Raw genomic sequence first — 14,319 nt, 5'->3', positions numbered from 1 at the left:
TTTCATAGTAATATTATAGTTAAAGTTGTTTCATTTTTGTTTAATCAGTTTCTAAGTTGTAATAAAATGTTTCTATTCACAAATGTAACGGGCTTTTTTAAAGTGATGGGTTCAAGAATGTATCTGTCTCTCTATTCATTTGATAATAAGAACAACAACAAATCAGTGACATCTATGAGCCAGGCATTGTTCTATGTATTAAGAACACAACAGAATAAACGACAAAAATACCTACACTTAGGTAGCTTATGTTCTAATAGAAGTATAAACCACCACCACTGTCACCACAAACAAAACAAAATAAACTGCTTTATACATTGAATTGTGACAAATGCTATGAATAAATAATAATAATAAAGCCGGGGAGAAGGAAAGCATTAGAACTGTAAGATGTTGTAAGATGATCTGTTCTTCATAGGTTTAAGAACAGTTTAGGAAATGAATTGAAATGATGTATGATAAATAAAGAGAAAAAAGCATTCATTTGTATCAAATGAAATGAATGAAAGTTACCTAAAAATTAACCTTTTTTCTTTCTTTCTCCCCTAATAGGAGGAACAGAAAAAATAAAAATCAAGAATTGCACATGTATAGAATTAATTTGAAATCAGATATATCTCAAACAATTATGCTAGGATTGAAAACTATAATTGATTTTTAATAAACAGAATTTTAAAATATAACAATTGTGACATTAAAATTCATATGAGGTGTGTTGATTATTGTACACATCTCACTTCTCCTATGCACCACATTTTGTTTTAGAAGATGGATGAAAGGGGCTATTTGCAGGTAAGGCCTCACATTTTGGCCATAAAAAAATCAGAGATGTATTTACCATTATTTACAACTTCTGATGTGTCAAATACCTTTAGAAAGAAGAAAATCATTAAATCAAAAATTGAATTGCTGTCTATAATAAGTAGTGTGAACATTATAGTTAATATCCAAGCAATTACCTTACATTTAGAATATTTAGATCTTTATATTTCTGTGTGGGTTACTTGCAAATTAACTCAGTTTTTGTTATATATTGTTTACCAGTTCAAAGCTGGGTGTTCAGATTAGTTACTTAATCTGACCAATGTTTTCTGATTTTGACTCCTTGTCTCTCTCTCTCTAAAAGGCACATACATATGAAAAATAAGTTTCATAATTTTAACTCTAATTGACTTCTAAATATAGAGAAGCCAATTGCCTTACCTTTAAACTTTTCTCCAATCTGTATTTCCAGAGAAAACATCCAAAATTTTAGAGTCCAACTCCTATCTTTCTTTGCTTGATTATTTCTGTTGAATCTGATCAGTAAGCAAATTCTACCAATACCTTCTTCTTCCCACCTCTTTGCATTACTGATTTTATTAATATATCCTTTGCTCTCTTGACTGTATAATTTTGCTCATGATGTCTTCCTTTCCAAGATATCTTCTTTTCTTTCTGCACAAAATGGCCTCATGCATACTTTACTCAATGTTTTCTCAAATTCTAGTTTTTCAATATGCTGTCTTTTGCTGTTTTCCACTAAAATCTCTTTATTATTTTACGTTCATGTGGGCTTGTTCCCTCATCACTTTATTAGCATGGCTTATATTATTTCGTCTTGCTCTAATTTAATATTATGTTTTATTGATTTGAATCTTGGCAAACGCTGAGCATTTTAGGAAAATAAAACCCTAGAATTCTTCCTGTCCCCTGAGATGAGTGGGCATTCGGGGAGACAGCTATTATTGAAGGGGTCAAAGTTCAATCTAGCAACTCAAAATTTAATCACCCTATCCATAAGACCCATTTATGTGTTCCCTCTTCCATGATACACTTCTTAGCTGAGTTAGTTTTCGCTTCCTCAATTTTCCCAAAATATACTGTAACTACCTAATTTGTTTATAAGTATTCTTTAGACATCTGTCTTCTCTCTCAAACTATGAACTTCTTATTTAAATTTATTCCTAGAACATAAACAGTGTCAAGCACAAAGCATTTACTAATTAATTGGTTATTAAATTAAATTCCATTGAATTACAGCAAAAACAAAGATCCAAATGGCAAGAATGTTAACTTGGGGCTAAGCCCCAAAATTTTGAGTCAGAGTTCCTTAAATCTTTCTGTCTAATATTAGCTTCAGATGGGGCTGAGTTTAGAATTAGTTGTTTTCTGTTGTAGAAAAAGGTGACACTCCAGAGCAGGTATTCTAAAAAATATGAGAAGCTACAAAGTTGGGAAAAATATTGATGGTAAAAGAAAGAGAAAAAGTAGTTCATAACTTCTGAGAGAAGAGAAGGTGTGGGGAGACATGATACGTCATATAGATGATAGAACCCCACAGATTTCTCAGGCATGGCGGGCTGCAGGTCCTGAGCCCTCCCGCGCGGGGAGGCAGCTGAGACCCGGCGAGAAATCAGAAATCGAGCGCAGCGCCGGTGGGCCAGCACTGCTGCAGGACCTGGCGCACCCTCCACAGCTGCTGGCCCGGGTGCTAAGCCCCTCATTGCCCGGGCCAACAAGGCTAGCCGGCCGCTCCGAGTGAGGAGCCGGCCAAGGCCACGCCCACCCGGAACTCTAGCTGGCCCGCAAGCGCCGCGCGCAGGCCCGGTTCCCGCAGGTGCCTCTCCCACCACACCACCCCGCAAGCCTAGGGAGCCGGCTCCGGCCTCCGCCAGTTCAGAGAAGGGCTCCCACAGTGCAGCGGCGGGCTGAAGGGCTCCTCAAGCACGGCCAGAATGGGCGCCTCGACGAGGCCGGGGAGGCACTGAGAGCGAGCGAGGGCTGCGAGGGCTGCCAGGTCCGCCAGCACGCTGTCACCTCTCAGTTTGAGAACCATGAACTGAAGGTATTGTTCACAGCTCTTATTGATGAATAAATAGGGCCAGGTACGTGGCCTATACCTGTAATTCAGCAATTAAGGGAGGCTGAGTTGGGAGGATTGCTTGGGCCCAGGAGTTTGAGGCTGCAGTGAGCCACTATTGGGCCACTGCACTCCAGCCAGGGGGACAGAGCAAGACTCTGTCTCTTAAAAAAACAAACAAATACACAAACCAAAAGAGTGAATAGTTAAAAAGTTTAGAAGCATCAATCAACCAGAGAAGCACACACCTGAGGGCTGTGAGGTGCCATTTCAGCCAGGATAACTTAGTAATACTGTGAGACTGACTGAAGACTATCTCTGCAGCGTAGGTTTCTGAAAGGTAGTGAAGATAGATCTCTGGTGTTTGTAGCCCCCCTGATGTGGGACATAAGAAGTAGGTGAAGTGTCTAGAGCAAGTTTGCCTCACTTATTGCAACATAGAGCAATAGGATCCACACAGTGGAATGCAATGTAAAGCCCCCAAGCTGAGGAGGCGGCTGAAAGATGTAGCCCAAGCCAAAATAAATTCCCCATTTGCCTAGAGAGACTATTTAAAATAGTGTCTTCTCAATGAAGTTTTTGCCTTTCTTCTCATTGATCCTATAAACTACACAAGAGATTGCTGTAGGACGACTTTCTTCTTGCTTCAGCTAAAAGCTGGGTTCTTGTCACACAACCAGGAAAGATTAGGCTCACGGACACATAGAACGGTGGGAGAAACGGAATTTTTTGGGTGAAAAGGAAAAAGGAAAAAAAAAAAAAAACAACAACACAGCAAAGCCAGAGAGGGGTTCCTGTTAACAGGCCCTCATCTCACAGACTGAATCCCAGGTTGCCATCCTGGAAAAGGAGAGGCCAGGCTCCTCCCCCCTCCAAAGGGCGCGAACTTCCCGCAGCTCCACCCGGTTCACCCAGTGCACAGGTCGGTGGAGGATTCCCCAGGGACCCCTTTATACTTGACTGTCTCAAGATAATGACCACCATAGAAAGGACCACAACTTTATCATCTCCAGTGTGTGGCTGCTTGTGTTACGTATGATTGATCATAAGATTTAGATAAATTGCCACAGGCATTAAAAAAGTCTTTCCCTCTTCCTTTTTGTCCCACCCCCTGAGAGCAAGGACAGTGGAAAGGCCAGTATGAGAGAAGCAGACCAAGTTTACCCACCCTACAATGCAAGCTACTGGGCTTTACTGACCCTGGTAGGGGGGAAGGGGAAGAACATTAAATAAACATGAATCTACATTTTTAAATCTGTAGGATAGAATCTCAGTAACTGAATTACATTGTTGTAATAACCCAAGGTGAGTACCAAGTCATGGAATCAAACTAAAATATTCAAAAGTGATCTTGATACTCAGCAAAAATAATGGTAACAGAACAGAGTGGGTAAGAGTTACAGGTAAAATAAAGCCATTTTATGTTTATACTTGACAGAGATGAAACTCTTCACAGAGTACAGCAGAAAATTTACAGAAGCAAAGCATAAACAAAGTGGTTTCATTATCTGGCTAATAAGCTGATTGTTGATCTATATCAGCTCATTGAATGACACCAGCATGTTGGAGGGACACCGTATATTTAAGGATAACAGCAATTTCCGAGTGATTTTAAACGTCCAATTAAACACTGCCCTTACATCAATTCCTCTCAGGATTATAGAGCTTGGTTTACCTCTCACCAACTAATTAAGAAGTGAATGCCAAGAAATTAGGATGCCTGAAAACACATGGTGAATTCTGCTGAACTTTTAGAATTGAAACATGATAGGTGAATTAGATCTTCTGTAACATGTGCTTGTGCTTTGGAAAGTGCATCATCTTACAGATGCTGCTTCTCTGATTGTTACATTGACAAAGGTGAGCCGCACCATAGTGAGAGATAATGGGTGGCTTTAAATGAGCCATAAAGGAAGTCTATTGACTAAAACTAATTGCTTGTTACCCAGGGTTGCCTTTGAAAACTTAAGTAGTCATTTCATGCAACATAGAAAATTAGAAATATATGATTATGCCTTCAATTTGGATAAAAACTAGCCATTGTTTTTTCAATAAAAATTTTTGATGCTTACAAGAAAAAAAAAATCCCTGTAGAGTTTTAAATGTGGGATTCTGCATTGTGGTTGGGAAGGTATAGTCTTTCAGCTATTGGAAGGATCTGCCAAATTCCTTCTCATTCTGTGATATCATTTCTCTCTAACCTTTAATAAGGTATAATTGACAATGAAAATTGTATATATTTAAAGTGAACAGTATGACTTTTTGATATACATATATTGTGAAACAAATACCACTATCAAGCTAATTAACATATTTGTCACCTTTGTGTGTGTGTGTATTGAAAAGATTTAAGATCTACTCCCTTAGCAACTTTCAGGTATACACAGGTTTATTAACTATAGTCATCATGCTGTCAATTAGGTCTCCAGAACTCTTTCATCCTATATAACTAAAACGTTGTACCCTGACACTACTGTTTCCCTCCATAATATAGAATATATTACTTTTACATGAGGTTTTTTTTTTTTTTACAGTGGTGATGCAGGTAAATATAAAGACAAAATGAAAATATAGCGCTGAATTATTTACTAGAGTATAGGTATGTAGCTTCTTTTATTGCATGGAGGAACAAATTTTGCATTTTGAGAAGAAAAAAATCTTTGGCAGCATCTTCTGAAGTATCCATTATTTAATATTAGATGGCAAAGGGATTTATTATAAATTTTAAAGAGCCTATATAATTCTAATGGCCAATCATATAATTCTTTGGGCACAAATTCTTTTTTCATAATCATTACTATGAGAATCTGAAAGCAAATGTACTACCATCACTGGCAATTACAAGTGCCAAATTATTAAGTGCATTAACAATTTTAGGCTACTGGAGTTCCACTTAATGCACTGGAGTAGCAATTTACTAAATGGACATAAGTGGCCTGAAAGATCTAATGCACCCCACAAAGGTAAGCACTCAATCACTTCATTACCATTGGATCTTCTGTGTATTCAAGGATTGCGGGAATGAAAATTATCATTAAAAATGAAAAAGGGAAAAATGCACCAAACATAAGCAGTTTAGGTATTGTATGTTCTTAAGAAGTTAGAAATTTTAAGAGCCTTTTTGGAATATTAAATGGATTAAGTTTGATGTGACAAATTGTAGTCGACAAAGTTAGTTTTCTCTCAATACTTGAGATTCAAAGTAAGAACTATCCTGAAATCTTACTGCAAATGCTAAACACTATATTGTGAAGCTGTTCAAAGGAAAAAGGGGGGAAAAATCTGTTCATGAGTAGAGAGCTAATTATTCAAGGTTATTCAATTAACAAGCAAAAAATGTATCTGACCTTATAGACGTAATGTTAAATTACATAAGGACATGAAGAACACAAGGGTATAAACATGGTACATATATTGAAAGGTTAAAGAAGTTTTGATTAATTGGTTTATTTTATTTTCGTGTTTCAGCCTGGCTTCAAAAAGAACACCACATACAATAGCCCCTGAGTTTGCTTTTTTAAATAAAAATAAGTTTAAGAATCATTGATTCTGAATTTTGCAACTAGCTATCTTTATGCAAGTCTACTTTAAAATGCTTTTATAATGGATGAATATTAATGAATAGATTTAATAATCAAGTCTCTTATATGAATACTACTCAGTTATAGATATAAAAAGCCCATGATATATTGAGAGCCGAAATTATTTTGAAACACATTTTGTAGATGCTTCGTGTCATAGTCTAGGATATTTTTTGTTTGTGTTTTTGCTTGGCATTGTTGATCACAGTAACAGGTTATTTCAGGTAGTGCACGGTAGAAGTGAGGATTTGCCTGGGTATAAGAGAACCTGACTTTTACAACATCAATGAGGAGGAACTTTTACTGACTGGAGAATAGAATTCTTTTTAAATCTAAAGCTTGTATAAGCAACAGAACATTAAGAATGTGCATGATGTAGCTCCCCATTTACAGTGCCTCAACTGTCTCTGTATGTTTATTTCTATCTGAATCTATTTTCCTCTCTTTCTGTTACCAGTTGGCTTTCCTATGCTTGCAATAAATGTTTACTGAGTGCCTACTATGTGCCAGATTATGTTCTTCGCGTTTGGAACTTGAACCTCAGTGAACAAAACAGATACATATCGAGATTTCCTGAATGGCTTATCTTAGTTGTGGAGAGACTGATGATAAACAATAAATATAATTTTGAAAGTAAATTTTGTTAGATGGTGATTCGTATTATAAGGAAAAAATAAAAATGTAAAGCAAAGCAATGGTAATTTGAAACCGTAATTTTTAATTTTAAAATTAAAAGAGATTATAATTTTAATAAGAAGTTTCTGTTGATAAGGTGAAGTCTGAGCAGAGACTTGAAGGTGGTGAAGAAGTTAGCTCCATGAAAGTCTGGGGGAAAAATGTTCCAGAAAGAGAGAACTGGTAGAACAGAGGTCAGAGGTGAGAGTGTGCCTCTTATGTTCCAAAAAAATAAGGCATCCTCTGTGGCTAGAGCATGTTGATCAGGGACCTCAGTAGGAGGTAAGATCAGAGAGATAATGAGGGAAAGAAGAGGATGTAGGGCCTTTTGTGTTTCCTGCTGAGTGAAGCATGAAGATTTTGAAGACTTTTGAAGAGGATACGATCTACAATGTTTGTTTATTTATTTATTTATTTTTATTTTAGATTCAGGAATTACATGTGCTTGTTTACATGGGTATTACATGCCTAATGGTGGGAATTGGGCTTCTAGTGGACCTATCACCCCAATATTGGGACATTGTACCTAATAGATAATCTTTCAAACCTTTTCTTCTCCTTCCCACCCCCATTTTGGAGTCTTCAGTGTGTGTTCTCTTCAAATTTATATCCATGTGTGCCCTTTCTTTAGCTCTCACTTATATGTGAGAACATGTGATATTTGATTTTCTGCTCCTGTGTTAACTCACTTGGTATAATGGCCTCCAGCTCCACCCATGTTGCTGCAAAGGATATTGTTTCATTCTTTTTTTAATGGCTGCATAGTATTCCATGTTGTATCTATATACCACAGTTTACTTATCTAATCAACTGAGTATCTTTTGGTGGACACTTAGGTTGATTCTATGACTTTGCTATTATGAATAGTGCTGTGATAAACCTGTGAATGCAGATGTATTTTTTTATATAATGATTTTTTATCCTTTGGGTACCTACCCAGTAGTGGGGTTGCTGGGTTGAATGACAGTGCTATTTTTGGTGCTTTGAGATATCTCCATATGTTTTTCCATAGAGGTTGAACTGATTTGCATTCCCACCAACAGTGTATAAGCATTTTCTTTGCTCCACATTCCTGCCAACATTTATTTTTTGACTTTTTAATAAAAGCTATTCTGACTGATATAAGATAATGTATCAGTGTGGTTTTATTGATTATTGATGTTGGGCATTTTTTCATGTGTTTGTTGGCTGTGTGTATTTTTTTTTTTTTTGATAAGTGTCTGTTCAGGGCCTTTGCCTAGTTTTTAATTTTTTTTAAATAAATTCTGAATATTAGTCCTTTATTAGAGGCATAATTTACAAATATTTTCTTCCATTCCATAGGTCATTTGTTTAGTCTGTTATTTATTATTATTATTATTTTGCTGTGCAAAAACACTTTAGTTTAATTAAATCCCATTTGTCATTTTTTTTGTTGCAATTGCTTTTAGGGTCTCTGTCATAAATTATTTGTCTTGGCCAATGTCCAGAAGATTTTTTCCTAGGTTTTCTTAGATTATTTTTATAGTTTCAGTTCATACATTTAGATCTTTAATCTATCTTAACTTAATTTTTTAGATGGTGAGAGATAGGAGTCCAGTTTCATTCTTCTGCATATAGCTAGTTTTCTCTGAAACATTTATTGAATAGGGTGTTCTTTCCCCATTGTTTATTTTTGTCAACTTTATCAAAGATCAGTTGTGAGTAGATATGTGACTTCATTTCTTGTTTTTCTATTCTGTTCCATTGATTTATCTGTTTATCTTTGTATCAGTACCATGCTGTTTTATTTACTATAGCCTCATAGTAAAATTTGAAGTCAGGCAGTGTGATGTCTCTCAATGTGTTCTTTTTGCTTACTTTGTCTATTCAGGCTTTTTCTGGTTTCATATGAACTTGAGGATTTTTTTTTCTAACTCAGAAAAGTGGCATTGGTAATTTTATAAGAATAGTTTTGAATCTGTAGATTGCTTTGGGTAATATGATCATTTTAACAATATTGATTCTTCTGATCCATGAGCATGGTATGTTTTCCATTTATTTGTGTCATCTACAATTTCTTTCATCAGTGTTTTGTAGTTCTCGTTGCAGAGTGATCTTTCATCTCCTTGGTTAGCTGTATTCCTAGGTATTTTATTATTTTTGTAGTCATTTGTAAATGGGATTGAGTTCTTGATTTGTTTCTCAGCTTGAATGTTATTGTATAACATAACTACTGTTTTTGTACAAAAAAAAAGCTACTGTTTTTGTACATTGATTTTGTATCCTGAGATTTTACTGAATCAGGTCTAGGAGACTTCCAGGAGAGTATTTAGGGTTTTCTAGGTATAGGATTCTGATATATAAAATCCACCAGGAAATATTACCACTATCTTCAAAATATGTACGAATTCAATCACTCAACACTATTTCCAGTGTTTCTGGTCATGATTAACATTTAGGGTTTTCTAGGTGTATGATCATGTCACCAAAAAGAGATAATTTGATTTCCTTTTTCCAATTTGGATGCCTTTTATTTCTTTCTCCTGCCTGATTTCTCTGGCTAGGACTTCCAGTACCATTTGAATAGGAGTGGTAAGAGCAGACATCCTTGTCTTGTTCCAGTTTTTAGTGGAAATGCTTTTGACCTTTCCCCAGTCAGTATAATGTTGGCTGTGGGTTTGTCATAGATGGCTCTTATTATTATGAGGCATGTTCCATCTATTCCTACTTTGTTGAGGAGTTTTATCATTAAGAGATGTTGGCTTTTATCGAATGCTTTTTCTGCATCTATGGAGATTATCATATGGTTTTCGTTCTTAGTTCTGTTCATGTAGTGGATCACATTTATGATTTGTGTATGTTCAACCACCCTTGCATCCCTGAATAAAGCCTGCTTCAACATGATGAATTACCTTTCTGATGTACTATTATTGGATTTGGTTTGCTAATATTTGTAGAGGAAATATTCTGCATCTATATTCGTTAGGGATATTGGCCTATAGTTTTATTTTTTTGTTTTCTCCCATGTTTTAAGTGGATCGTATTGACCGCTTTATTGAAAACAGACTATAAAGAGCAAAGGTGGAAGTGGAGAATCAAATCACAAGGCTACTGTAGAAATCCAGGTAAAATATAGTAGTGACCAGAACCACTGGAAATAGTGCTGGGTGGTTAAATTTGTATATATTTTGAAGATAGCGACAATATTTCCTAATAGATTGGACATGTGATAGGAAAGTAAGCTAATAGTTAAAAAAGACTCCCAGGTTTTGGCCTGGGCAACTGGAAAATAGAGTTGCTAATAAAATAAGAAATTATATAGGTAGAGCTTTTTGGGGTGCACGGCTGGTTTGAAGTCAAGGGTTCTTTTTTTGCATATTTTGTCTTAAAATTTTAAGATATATATTTTTAAAATAGCAGATACGAGCCTAAACTTTGGGAAAGAATTCTGGTTATAGATCCAAATGTAAAACTTCTTAGATTCATTTGCCTACTTAACAACATAGGTAGTTCTAGCATGAGTTTGGTCAGGACTCATCTATGTTTTATTAAATCTATATATTTATTATATTTATTTATACACGCACACACTCACACATACACAGTTATACCTATGGACTTACAGATATATCTGTATATCTCTTGCCTAACATGGTGCTTTGGAGCACTCCCAATAAGCAAATTGAATGCATGAGTGTAATGAAATAAATGAAACAAACTGAATGATTTCTGGGGCCTTAGCCTTTCTGTCCTTCTAAAAAAGTATAACATGGTCCTCACTTCACAAGATGCTTTGAAGAATAAAAGAGGTATAAATATTATAGATCCATAGGGTACTATTAGACTTGCTTGTGGACATTTATTGATTCTTCTGTGCTGAATTATGACCAGATTGCTCTCCTGTATTATTTTAGCATGACTGCCACCACTTACTGACACATTCTTGCCATCATTCCCAAGTCCACATGAGCATTCTGAGAGTTTGACAGATTAGCATAGCTTCTTCCAAAGGTTTATACCAGAGCATGTCACAGAACTCCATCTATCATGTGGATACACATACGGAAAGGTATATATAAATATATCTATCTTTACTTGATAGCAAACCAAGATTTTCTTCATTCTATTCTCATGACCATGAAATCAAGAACACAAGATGTGCTAGTTATGTTATAATAATATTAATAATAATAGCTATCATTTACTGAGGTTTGCTGTATGTCTGGCACTGTGCTAAGTTATATCCAATGACTCATTTACAATATTATCATATATATGTGACTGAGATGTATTCAGTCTTGTTTACTGTGTGCTAGTTAGGATGAGAGTTTATCATATGAACTGAACAGGACAATATGCAAGCAACAATAGGCATGCCAAAATACTGTATACATACTCTCTCCAAGGCCTTATTTAAATTTTCACTTCACTTTATAAGGAGAGGTACCACTAGTAATAATTACAAAGTATGCTTAATCCTCAGCCCTTACTCAAACAGCAATGTGAGTCTAGACAGAGAAATATTCCCAAAAATAAGAAGAGGAAGCAGAATAAGATATCTAAAGGATGACATGGGCAAAAAGGCCAGAAAAGAAAATACGATAAAAAAAATCTTAAAAGGAGAAAAAATAAAAACAACTAAAAGGGATGTTTCACTGAAGCCTTCACTATACCCCACGAGGAAGCAAAACCACTACAAGCAAGAGCACTACAATTATTATTTTTCTTGAAAATATGTGCATCTGACCATTAAAACCCAGTTAGATCTCCTCCCCTTTTATCAGTGGCAAAACTCCTCTTCCAGACCAGAACATTAGTGGCTGTGGTGGTGGTGGTACATTGGTTGGAGTTGGTAGATAAGGACCCTTCCCTTGGGGATAAGGTGTATTGCATACCTAACATACCTAAGCAGGATTCCGTTGTACAGGACTTGTCAAATAAACCTATTGTAATAGAAAGGCTAACTCAATTTTAAATGTTAAACTGCAGACAATTTCAATCCTCCCCTCTCCCTCTTCTCTTCTTGCCTCACATTTGGGCAAACCAATGAGAAAGCTATATGCTATCTCCTGTGGCACTGGCAAGCAGTTCAAATGACATGGTCCCTGGATTTCATGAGGAAACCATCACATTAGCCCCACCCTTAACCCCAATAAAAGCCCAGACTAGTCATTTCTCGTTGCTCTATTCAGCCATTTTAGGACATGCTTGGGAGCCTCCCCTGCTTCTCTCAAAAGCCTCATTGTGTTATGGATAAATCTACTGATTCATTTTGGTATGTGTGTGGTGTCATCAGTCTTGATATTCTAACCCATTTTCAATGAGGATTCATTGCTTCTCCAAAGGGTGAACATATCATCTCTGTTCAACCAGGGGCATATCCAAGATTCTCATTTTGTGAGTCACCTTTTCTTTCATTTCAGACAAATTTGGTATTTATGTCATTATGAATATCTCTGATCATCCCCAAACCACTGAACATGATCAGGGCATTACTTTGATTATGTCTAATAACTGTACTCTATCCTAGTAGAAATTGTTTTCTACTCTTTGGCCATGTTAGATTATATTTGGTAATGTTATCAAGGCATATTCTTTAGGGAGGGCTATAAAATGTGCTAAACAATGAAAAACTGGCAGTGTAATCTGCTCCCAAATATATCCCCTACTTTTAGCAGCTTCTAACATTTCAATAGCTTGCTCCCTTAAGAAATATTAACATCATAAGACATTTGTAAAAATCATTTTATTTCATCCATTTTCTTTTCAGTCTCCTGAAATGGGAGACAAAAGAGAGATTTCTTGGATGCCTGATTAGAGTTAAATTTTTTGTTCATTTCATTATTTGTTTTTTTGTTTTCCCCAGTAGTTGAAGAGTAAGACAACTGCCATGAAAACTGATGTTGTCCCTTCAACATCTCCCAGGCTGAAACAGTCCAGTCTTAAATTTCATGCATTTCAATTCAACATTGCAGATTTCCAAGGAGAAAATGAGATACAGAAAAATGCTATATAAATCTACCATTCACAGCTGTAAAAAAAAGAAAATCACAGCCACATATGTAACAGTTACCATGTACCACATAATTGATTGAAAAACTTTATAACGTGCAAGTGTAAATTATTTCATTAATAAGAGTAATGCTTTGCTAAATTATAAATTTTTCACTATCTGGGAATTGAGAAAAAGAAACCCGAAGTATCTATTCTGCCAAAAGACTCAAACTAACAAAAATAAATTAAGCAAGCTAAAGTCATATATATCTTAAAATATAATTTTAGAATCATTTTGGAAGTTTGCCTATTGCATATATATGAGTATAATAGTTAACAGATATTTTAGGAAGTGAGTCAACTCTGTTTTAGGAAACACTGGATTTTTTTTTTCTTTTTTTATTTCCTCCAAAACCCAGTATAGTTCAATATTTAAAGACAAGTTTATTATTCGAACTCTCCCTCATTTATGACCATATGGTATAATAAAAACTTCTTTCCTAGTAATTATCATTTATTATAAACCATTCTAACCACATTTTAAAATTCCATGCCTGTGGCAAAATAAAGAAATATATATATTTGGGCTTAGTTCCTGTTTACTGGCACCCAGCTTCTTAAACCCTTGGAATCTCCTGAGTGATGAGTGACTTTCATATGCTAATGATATGACTTTTTGGCTGAGGTGCTTCTAGATAGCTTGAGGATGGAGTTTTGTTGCCAGAAAGACCGTCTTGATTTGAAGCTTAAAAATTTTAGCCGCATCCTATAACTACCAATGGCCATTGATGTAATCAATCATGCTTATGTAGTGAAACTGTCAGTGTCTTGTGAATCAGAACAACTGCATCTTGAATAGGAGCTGGGTAAAATGAGGCTGAAACCTATTGTGCTGCATTCCCAGATGGTTAAGCCATTCTATGTCACAGGATGAGATAGAAGGTCAGTACCAGATACATGTCATAAAGACCTTGCTGATGAAACAGGTTGCAGGGAAGAAGCTGCCTAAAACCCACCAAAAGCAAGATGGCCATGAGAGTGACCGCTGGTCGTCCTCACTGCTATACTCCTATCAGTGCCATGACAGTTTACAAATGCCATGGCAACATCAGGAAGTTACCCTATATGGTCTAAACAGAGGAGGCATGAATAATCCACCCCTTGTTCAGCATATAATCAAGAAATAACCATAAAATGGGCAACCAGCAGCCCTAGGGGCTGCTGTGTCTATGGAGTAGCCATTCTTTTATTCCTTCACTTTCCTAA

At 35.9% G+C, this 14,319-nt stretch overlaps 1 long non-coding RNA gene across 1 annotated transcript in view; it reads right to left on the bottom strand.

Moving 5' to 3' along the window:
- LOC129049766 (uncharacterized) overlaps window positions 1-14,319 on the bottom strand; it is a 35,623-nt gene that overhangs the window by 14,638 nt on the left and 6,666 nt on the right. The window lies entirely within an intron of this gene.

The sequence above is a fragment of the Pongo abelii genome, chromosome 15 (genome assembly GCF_028885655.2).
Source record: "Pongo abelii isolate AG06213 chromosome 15, NHGRI_mPonAbe1-v2.0_pri, whole genome shotgun sequence".
Classification (NCBI taxonomy): domain Eukaryota; kingdom Metazoa; phylum Chordata; class Mammalia; order Primates; family Hominidae; genus Pongo; species Pongo abelii.
The sequence above is the reverse complement of the archived record's forward strand: the minus strand, read 5'-3'. Positions and strand labels throughout refer to the sequence as shown.